Raw genomic sequence first — 9,198 nt, forward strand, 5'->3', positions numbered from 1 at the left:
ACGAATAAAAATAAGTAAACCTAAATTTGAGAATTTGACTATAGTGGCCCACAATTTTAAAGGTTTTGATTCGTATTTTATATTAAATTGGTTAATTAATAACCATGTAAAACCAGACGTCATATTCGACGGCTCTAAAATTCTAGCTCTCTTTATTAAAAGTCAAAATTTTAGGTTTATTTGTAGTTATTCCTTCGTGGCCCTTCCTCTGAGAGCCTTTACAGAAACCTTTCAATTGGGTAGTTACAAAAAACAGTTTTTTCCTTATATTTTCTTAAAAGAGGACACTTTAAACTATGAAGGTCCGTTACCTGAAAAGACCGCGTTTCAACCTGAATTTATGAATGAAAAGGACCGACAAGCCTTTGATTTATGGTACAGTGAAAAAGGTAAAAAATCCACGTACAAAATAATGACCGAATTAGAGGAATACGCTGTACAAGATGTAGTAGTTTTACAAAAAGGAATTACAAAATTTAGAGAACTTTACAAAAAAGCATCGGGTCTAGATCCTCTTAATTGCGGAGCTATTACAATATCGGGGGCCTGTACTAACGTGTTTTTACACAAATATTTAGAAAAAAATACATTGGGTGTGGTACCTAGTCCGGGTTATCGTGGGTCATACAACCAAAGTAGTAAAGCAATCAAGTGGTTGGCTTGGGTTAGTAAAGAAATGAAGGTAGAAATACAGACAGCCCTATCTCCTGAAGGAGAAAAAAGAATTGGACCTTATTTAGTTGACGGTTACTCAAAGGATCCTGAAATTATCCTAGAGTTCAATGGTTGCGCGTATCACGGTTGTCCGAAATGTTTTAAAGGTAGTGAATGGAACAGTTTAGTAAATGATACAAATAAAAACTGTTACGAAAAGGGTCTGGATAGAATAGAATTTATAAAAAAGTTACACCCCAATGCAAAGTATATAATAATGTGGGAATGCGAGTTTGAAAAGTTGTTAAAGACAAATGTCGCTTGTAGTACCTTTTGCGAGACTGTAGAGGTACCTCCGCCAATATTAGCCAGGTCGGCTTTATACGGTGGAAGGACAGAAGTCTTCAAATTATATCATAAACCGGATGAAGCAAAAAACGAAAAAATTTATTATTACGACCTCATGTCACTCTATCCCGCTGTCAATAAATACGGAATCTACCCAAAAGGACATCCCAAAATTTTAAATAGTAACTTTAACTATGAAAAAAATGCCTATTTTGTTATAATATCGTGTGAACTCTTGCCCCCGACTGATCTATATATCCCAGTTTTACCATATAGGTTTAATGGAAAATTGTTTTTCCCCTTGTGTAAGTCATGTGCCCTTGAATTAAATAATGAAGAGTGTCGACATTCTGACAAGGAACGAATTATTTCGGGTATTTGGCCTTCGCCTGAAATTTACAAAGCCGTAGAAATGGGTTATAAAATTATCAAAATATACGAAGTACATCATTTCGACGAGACATTTCAGTATGAAAAACATGTTAACGATGGACTATTTGGCGGTTATGTTAACAATTTTTTGAAGATAAAACAAGCTAATTCCGGCTATCCGTCTTCCGTTAAAACTGACGAGCAAAAACAAAAATATATTGAATCGATTTACGAATCTGAAGGTATAAGTATCAAGATGGACGAAGTAGTCCATAACCCCGCGCTGAGAGCTATTTCAAAGATTTGTCTCAACAGTCTTTGGGGTCGTTTTGGTATGAATACAAACAAAACCAAAACACTAATTGTTAACGAGTGTACAGAACTTGTACGTATCTTATCTGATGACACAAAGGAATTGGTAGATTTAAGACCAATTAATGAAGAAATGTGCTTATTATCGTACAAAAACAAAGATGATTTTGTACCCACATATTTCAAAGGAAATCCGTATGTGGCCTGTTTCGTTTCGTGCTACGGAAGATTAACCTTATTCGAAACCTTACATAAATTGGGTAGAAGAGCCTTATACACGGATACCGATAGCGTTTTATTTGTGGCGGGGGAAAACGATTTTAAGCCCCCCACGGGTAACAATTTAGGGTGTTGGGTTAACGAACTAGGGGACGCTACAATTACAGAGTTTGTTTCAAATGGTCCCAAGAGTTACGGTTACAGAACTACGGACGGTCAATCTGTCGTGAAGGTTAAAGGAATTTGCCTTAATCGTGTTAACGAGAAAATTATAAACTTTGAAGCTATAGTGAACTCTATAAAAAATAAATCCAAACGTCTAAAAGTGGACGTTCCTTTCAACGTCATTAGAAATAAAACGTCGGCCACTCTTTTAAGTCGAAAACTAGAAAAAAGCTTTGGATTTACGTTTAACAAACGTGTAATTAAAGGTTGGGACACTTTGCCATTTGGTTTTAAAGCGGACCCATGAAAAGTATTTTAGAACTTTGTGTAAAAGAAAAAAATTAGTAATTTTATCTTGTGTAAATAACAAATCAAATAAACATAAAAATTAATAATGTATAGTCTAAAATTAACAAAATAGATCAATGTAAAAAAAAAAGAATATAGGCGATTAAGATAACAGCTTAAAAAACCTCTGCTGTTCTAAGATAAAAAACGGACACGTGACCTATGGGGTCTCGCGTTTCTTGCTAGTGAGCCTCTCAAAAAATCACTCTCGAAATTACCTCCAACGCGAGAAGTTCATTTAATTTTAACCTTGCTAAAATAAACTATTTCCTGCAAATAAAGTCTCAAAGTTTATTCATTTACAAAATTACTAACAAAAGTATATTAAGACTAGTTAATTTTTCAGTCGGTTAATTAGTTCTTCTAGATAATATTAGTTCTCCCAATAACCTAAACACCAACAAGGAGCTATTCGCAACAACTTTACCTGATGAGAGAAAATCATCTTTGTGTAAAAAATAAAAAATTGTTGGTTAGTTTTTCACATATAATAACTGTACATGTAATATCATTGGAAGATCGATATAACATGGAACTATATAATAACATGAGGTTTAAACATCGGATTAAAGAAACTGAAAAACTTTTAAAACCAATTTTCGATAGTTTCCTAAATTGCACGAAATAAAGATATTATGATTTCCAATTGGGTCTTAGAATTTAATAATTAAATATTTTTTAGGCAATTTTAGAAAAAGTAAGTAATAAGATAATAAGAACCGAAAATGAGAAATTATACAAAAATCACCCGTCATGGAGAAATTTACCTATTGCACGGGTCAGACCGATGTTGCGTGAAGGTGCGCAGGTGCAACAGGACCCAGATTCACAAATACCCTTCCTTTGGCGTTTGAACGAGCAACAACGTCAATGGCTAAGATCACAACATAGAAGTCAGGGGTTGCCCTTACCATCTGAAGCGGCCTCTACATCCACAACTCCTAACTCTAATAATCATCCTAGTCGCACTTCAAACCTTAACCGTAACCCACCACAATAAAATACACTAAGGTGCAATAAAACATTTATTTTCTGTTTTTCTTTACAATTGAGAAGAGATTGTCATTAAGAATTTGTTTTTCATAGTCTTGTATTTTTTTCCTTTAATGTTTTGTGTCAGTGACAGTTCTTTGCTATCGTGTGACAAGTAGATGGTGTCAACATCCCACCCAACTTCTTCACGATAATCGCGCGTACAAGCGTATACCGTTGAAAAACCTCCACAAACCAGGTCTTTTGATATATACTCTAAAGACATTCGAGGAAATATAGTTTTGAGCGCAGTTCCTAACTGAATGCTCATATGATTAATAACTTCAATCTCGTTGTTAATTGCTTTAAACTTGAAGACTCTATTTTCAATCACTTGGCACAGCTAAATAGTTTGTTCTTTATGTTAAAATCAATTAAAAATAATTTACTTTCTAGACCCTGAATATCTAAATAGTGGAATGTGTGCTCTATCCATTTTTAAATAAACAAACTATGAATTCAATTTCAATAGGGAATAACAAAATAGGTTCTAGTACCTTGATTGGAACGTTGGTAATAAATATAAACATACGACAGGAGGAAAATGCCTGAAAAACTAGTTATTTCAAAAGGTATGACAATCTAACAGCTCAAATTAAAGTCGAGTCCTTTCAGATTTCGATGCCGATTTAGCTGGAAAAAACAAATCCCTTAAACATTTATATGTTGGAAGAAATTTTGCTACTATTAAACCATTGCAAGTACGACATCTTTACCAAAATAGTCCGGTTTAGTATAGGTAATTGCTTTCAAACCACTACTAACCTATCGGTGATTTATTTTGAATCAGTGATAACTTCGTTATAACTTGGAGGTAGGTTAGGTTTAGACACGTTAGGACGAGTCCTGGCATTTGGTGTTGACCTGTAAACGGGGTAGCCTCGGCCTCCACCTTGGCTTTAGTACCATTCTAATAGAAAATTAGACGTGAATTGCTTTGAATACGCCAGATTTGAAAGGAGAGTATTTACACACGCTTACTTTTCTGTGATTGTATTTTGAAACTAAGTACTGGTATTTGATTCCGTTTGGGCTGCCAAATCTTTGTTCCTTTTGTAAGCGTAACTCTACACCCGTATCATCTCTTATCAATGACGTCACAGCTACAATTGTAGAAGATTTAACCCTTGGCAATGCACGTTCAAAGATTCCATTCGTCTCTTATCAATGACGTCACAACTACAATTGTAGAAGATTTAAGCCTTGGCAATGTACGTTTAAAGTTTTTATCGTCTCTTATCTATGACGTCACAGTTGTAGAAGAGACTGACTTTTAATTACCATTAAAAACAATACCATAATCAAAATAAACTCCTTGAAAAAAGGTTAAAATTTTGAGTCAAACTAAATATTACAATGGATTGCGCAACTTTCAGCCTATCATTAACCCTTGGCCATGTACGTTTAATAAATTCTCGTCTCTTATCAATGACGTCACAAATACAGTTGTAGATTTTCCCGCCAATGACGTCACAGATACAGTTGTAGAGAGGCCTGCCAGATACCCGCGCAATGTTTTCCCGCCAGGGGGCGCAGCCGCCAGGGGGCGCGCGGGGGCCCGCGAGTTTTCCCGCGAGGGGGCGCGCGCGAGTTGGGGGCGTGGCGAGAGGGCATTGACACTGTGACCTTGACATTCTACACCTACACTCTACACCTACATTCTACACCTACGGAGGTACGAAGTGTAGCCCTATACTACTCATCTACCCTTGTATTTATTACTGACATTAGTGTTAAATTGGCATTATACAAGCAGAACACATTCATTATTTAACTTGACTCTGAACTGTTAAGTTGACACAATGAAACGTTCGAACGTAGGTAGAGCTAGAACTCGTAAACCTAACTTCAGTGATGAGGAGTTAGGCGTGTTATGTACCATGTTGGAAACACGACGGGACTTGGTGCAAAATGAACATGGTATGTCAACCGTCGACAGAAATTTGTAATGGGCAATGGTGGCCGAAGCAGTCAGTCGGGTTGGAGTGGCGGAGCGAACTGTGGAAGAGGTCAAAACAAAATATAAGGCAAAGAAGTCGGAAGTTCGCCATAAGGCCTCTGAAATAGGGAAGTCGCAGAGGAAGACTGGAGGGGGCGGACATGAGACCAAGGCATTAACCACCCTGGAAAAACGTTTCCTGGCAATGGCCGATCCCCAAACATACGAGGGGATCCAGGGGGGTTTAGAACTTGGCTCGCGTTCCCAGAAACCAACCCTCGACATACCACAGAAAATGTAAGTATCACATGCAATAGTGATTTATTTGTTAATGCGTAATAATAAAACAACATGCATTCTCAGAAGTACCAAGGAAACAACAAGTGAACTGGAAGAGTTCATCGCATCATTTGATATGACATCATTTGACACGGACACAGGTATGTGTTTATTGTAATACAATATAAAAACCATGTGGTGGTGTGGAGAACCGTACTTATGATAAAAAACCCAAAATTCCGCAGTCTTAGAAAACTCCCCCGAGTCTGCCACCATTGGTTGCCCACCCGAGCCGCTGGCTGGTGGCAGCACCAGTCAGCCGTCAACTTCAGGCGCAAACCCTCGCTCTTCCTCGCATGTGGAACAAGCAGGTAGTGCTTCTGACGGCCAACAACCTTTGAGAAAAAAAGGTAAGAGTGAGCCCCAAAAACCGAGCTTCAGTGCCCATTGTTACATACCACTGTAAAGAAGTGGCCGTCATTTTTGTATTAACGTTTGACAACAATGTTTAACCTTCAAAAACCATTCCAACGTAAATAATTTGCACATCTTTTAGCGAAGAAAGCAACTCCAACAAAACCATTATCTCTAAAAGAGAGGTTGGTGGAGAATGCCGAAAAGGTCGGGGCAGACGAAAAGGGATTTCATGACGGGGTGATTGAAAGGCTTGATCGTCTAACAAGTCTTCAAGAACGCCAAACTGTGGTCATGGAAAGGGCGTTAGGAATGGCGGAAGCTGGAAATTGCACAGTTATGTGAACCATCCTGTAAGAAACACCAATTATTATCTATGTTTAGAAGTTGCTCACGTGCATGTCCTGTAGGGTTTGCACATGAAGAACGCCACAGTCTGTTTTGAACCTGCAGTAGGCAAAGGGACCTGCGTAATCAAAACTCCCCGACTCGATTGCGACCGCAGTAGGCAAAGGGACCTGCGTAATCAAAACTCCCCGACCCGATTGCGACCGCAGTAGGCAAAGGGATCTGCGTCATCAAAACTCCCCGACCCGATTGCGACCGCAGTAGGCAAAGGGACCTGCGTAATCAAAACTCCCCGACCCGATTGCGACTGCAGTAGGCAAGGGGACCTGCATCAACAAAACTCCCCATGGGAAACAACGTGTGGCCACCTCCAAGTGGTGTTTCTCGGGTGACGCTAAGTGCCACACATGGCGTGTACTGCAACTCCTGCGACAAATCAGTATGACGCTCTCATTATGGTTAGATATTGTAATAACAAGAAACTAACACATTTCACGCCTTCTTCACAAAATATATTTTAGCTTCCCATTGTAGTAACGCAATTAGCGACATATTCAACGTATGTCCATAACTGGTGTCAGCAGAGGACGCAAAGAAGGAAACTACACTTATCTTACGGACATGCTGTTTTACATGTGTATACGTACATGTGTCTGGCTGATAAATGTTTCTCGACAGAGAAGCAATTTCACAATTTGGCCGTGCAATGCTTCTGCTTGTATCTGTTTCGCCACGGACCACACTTCATCGAGTTCGGCTTACGAACGTAACCGCTGTCATCACAAACCATGTCACTCTATGACCCTTCCTCATTTGTTGAAACGTGAATATGTGAAAGGGGTCAGTGGCGTTACACTATTTAATATATCAGTTCCCAGAGTTTGTTCGCATCTGTGCTTGCCGGAGAATGTTGTTGCGAATTTAATAAGGTTATTATTATCTAATTATTATATTATAAGTCGACTCTTATCAAGGTTCATAAAATAGTTCTTATCTGCCTCGAGCTTTTGTTCCTTTGCACAAAGCAAGCCATAAGTCGCCATACTGTAGTGGTAACCCATAGTAATATCATTACACGAGTTGTACAATTTAAGTTGACTTTAAAGGGATATAGTTCAATAAAAAGCATTCGTTGTTATTATAAATTTGTTTCAATTTCATTTTTATCATTATTATTACTCACCGAATTCCAATTAACCGCGCTTAAACCACGTGCTTAACCGAACTCACGAGTCACAGACTCACAGTAAGTGTAAGTTGTACAATTTAAGTTGACTTTAAAGAGATATAGTTCAATAAAAAGCATTCGTTGTTATTATAAATTTGTTTCAATTTCATTTTTATCATTATTATTACTCACCGAATTCCAATTAACCGCGCTTAAACCACGTGCTTAACCGAACTCACGAGTCACAGACTCACAGTAATATGAGAATGTTAAGAGCAGACGCTTGTGGAGGTGTTGCCACGACGGAGAGGCCAATGGCACCATTTCTCAATATTTTACCTCCAAATTCGTCATATTCCGGCGTATGGTGCTCTTAACCTCCCCGCTGTAGGCGCTGCCGTTGCTGAAGAGAGGTTTACAAAATCCACCAATAACATCTTCCTTGTTATCAGTGTTCGTCTACGTGCACAACACGTGACGGGTTTAGGAAAAAATTACATTATCATCAACACTAATCTTGAGTACTACGCATGCGCACTTAGCACCACCTCGTGCGGCGCCTGGCGGCGACAAGAGCATACGTCTCCAATCATTGCCGTTGGATTAACATTGCCGGATATCACGTGACCCGCTTATACGCCGAGGGGGCGTGGTCGTATTAGTGAATTTTTAGCTGAATACGGCTACAGAGTGTGAAAATAGCTTTCGTTAGCCCTATTTCTCCAAATTGGATGCACCCACCATCGGCGTTCCATCCTACTTCTAATTTTGCGCAATTTATTCAGCCTTTTCTTTTTTAAAAGCAATAATTTCTTTTTTAAAAGGAGCAACCTACAAACGGTAGACGCCATTTTTGTTGTTTATGTTTTCGCGATTGTACGCTACTATGCGCTTACGAACCACACCTCAGGCAGCTCGTTTGTGAACGAAACAGAAGGAAGAGAGTGAGCTTTGTGTCGACACGCTAGTTTTCGCGCGACAAGTTAGATCGTCAGTCAGCTTCCACTTTCCGCTTAAGCTTATACTTCTCGCGCCTTTGTAAACGCGCCTTAATAGGTTTACGACATGCGATTAATACACCTCCACCTCGAATGTCTTTGCCATCTAGTGACGGACGATCCGCCCGATAAACGTTATAGAGGTTCGGAAAATAGTCTTCATTAAATGTGGCTTAGTTGAACCAGGTCTCAGTGAGACAGATGATTGCACCATCATTTAGAGTCGCATTTAGAAAAAAATTCTTTGGATTTAGTCCTTAGCCCTCGAACATTTTGATATATGAGGTTTAATGTTAATAATTGAATTGAATTGAATTTTATTTCGTGCATGATAACATACATTAAGTACTTTTTACAATCGTACACGAGTTAAATTAGGTCTTTGAACATTAAACTTAACTAAAATAAATAACAATTAATAATTTACTTCATATATAACGGTGCTATAAACGTTTAAATAAAAATAAAGAAAAGAAAAAATAAATTAATAAATAAAACACGTTACTATTTTTACTTTCCCATTAAGGAAATCTTCAAATTTGATTTAAAACGACTTTTGATGTTTTCGAATAATTCAGGACTGTTCTCTAATTCATCATATT

General features: G+C 38.2%; 1 long non-coding RNA gene across 5 annotated transcripts; it reads right to left on the minus strand.

Moving 5' to 3' along the window:
* Positions 1-5,132: 5,132 nt before the first annotated feature.
* Positions 5,133-7,571, minus strand: LOC149667272 (uncharacterized). Of its 5 annotated transcripts, XR_016368172.1 has the most exons (6): positions 7,429-7,571; positions 7,078-7,321; positions 6,918-7,032; positions 6,127-6,856; positions 5,886-6,063; positions 5,133-5,448 (listed from the first exon to the last, which is right to left on the minus strand). It is a non-coding gene; the product is annotated as an uncharacterized LOC149667272 (long non-coding RNA). The 5 variants fall into 5 exon arrangements; XR_016368170.1 differs by having other exon boundaries at positions 6,918-7,001; positions 7,078-7,555; XR_016368168.1 differs by having other exon boundaries at positions 7,078-7,555.
* Positions 7,572-9,198: the final 1,627 nt, after the last annotated feature.

This window comes from Phalangium opilio, unplaced genomic scaffold (assembly GCF_054372755.1).
Source record: "Phalangium opilio isolate 3A_F unplaced genomic scaffold, DU_Popi_V2 ptg000059l_1, whole genome shotgun sequence".
Lineage (NCBI taxonomy): Eukaryota > Metazoa > Arthropoda > Arachnida > Opiliones > Phalangiidae > Phalangium > Phalangium opilio.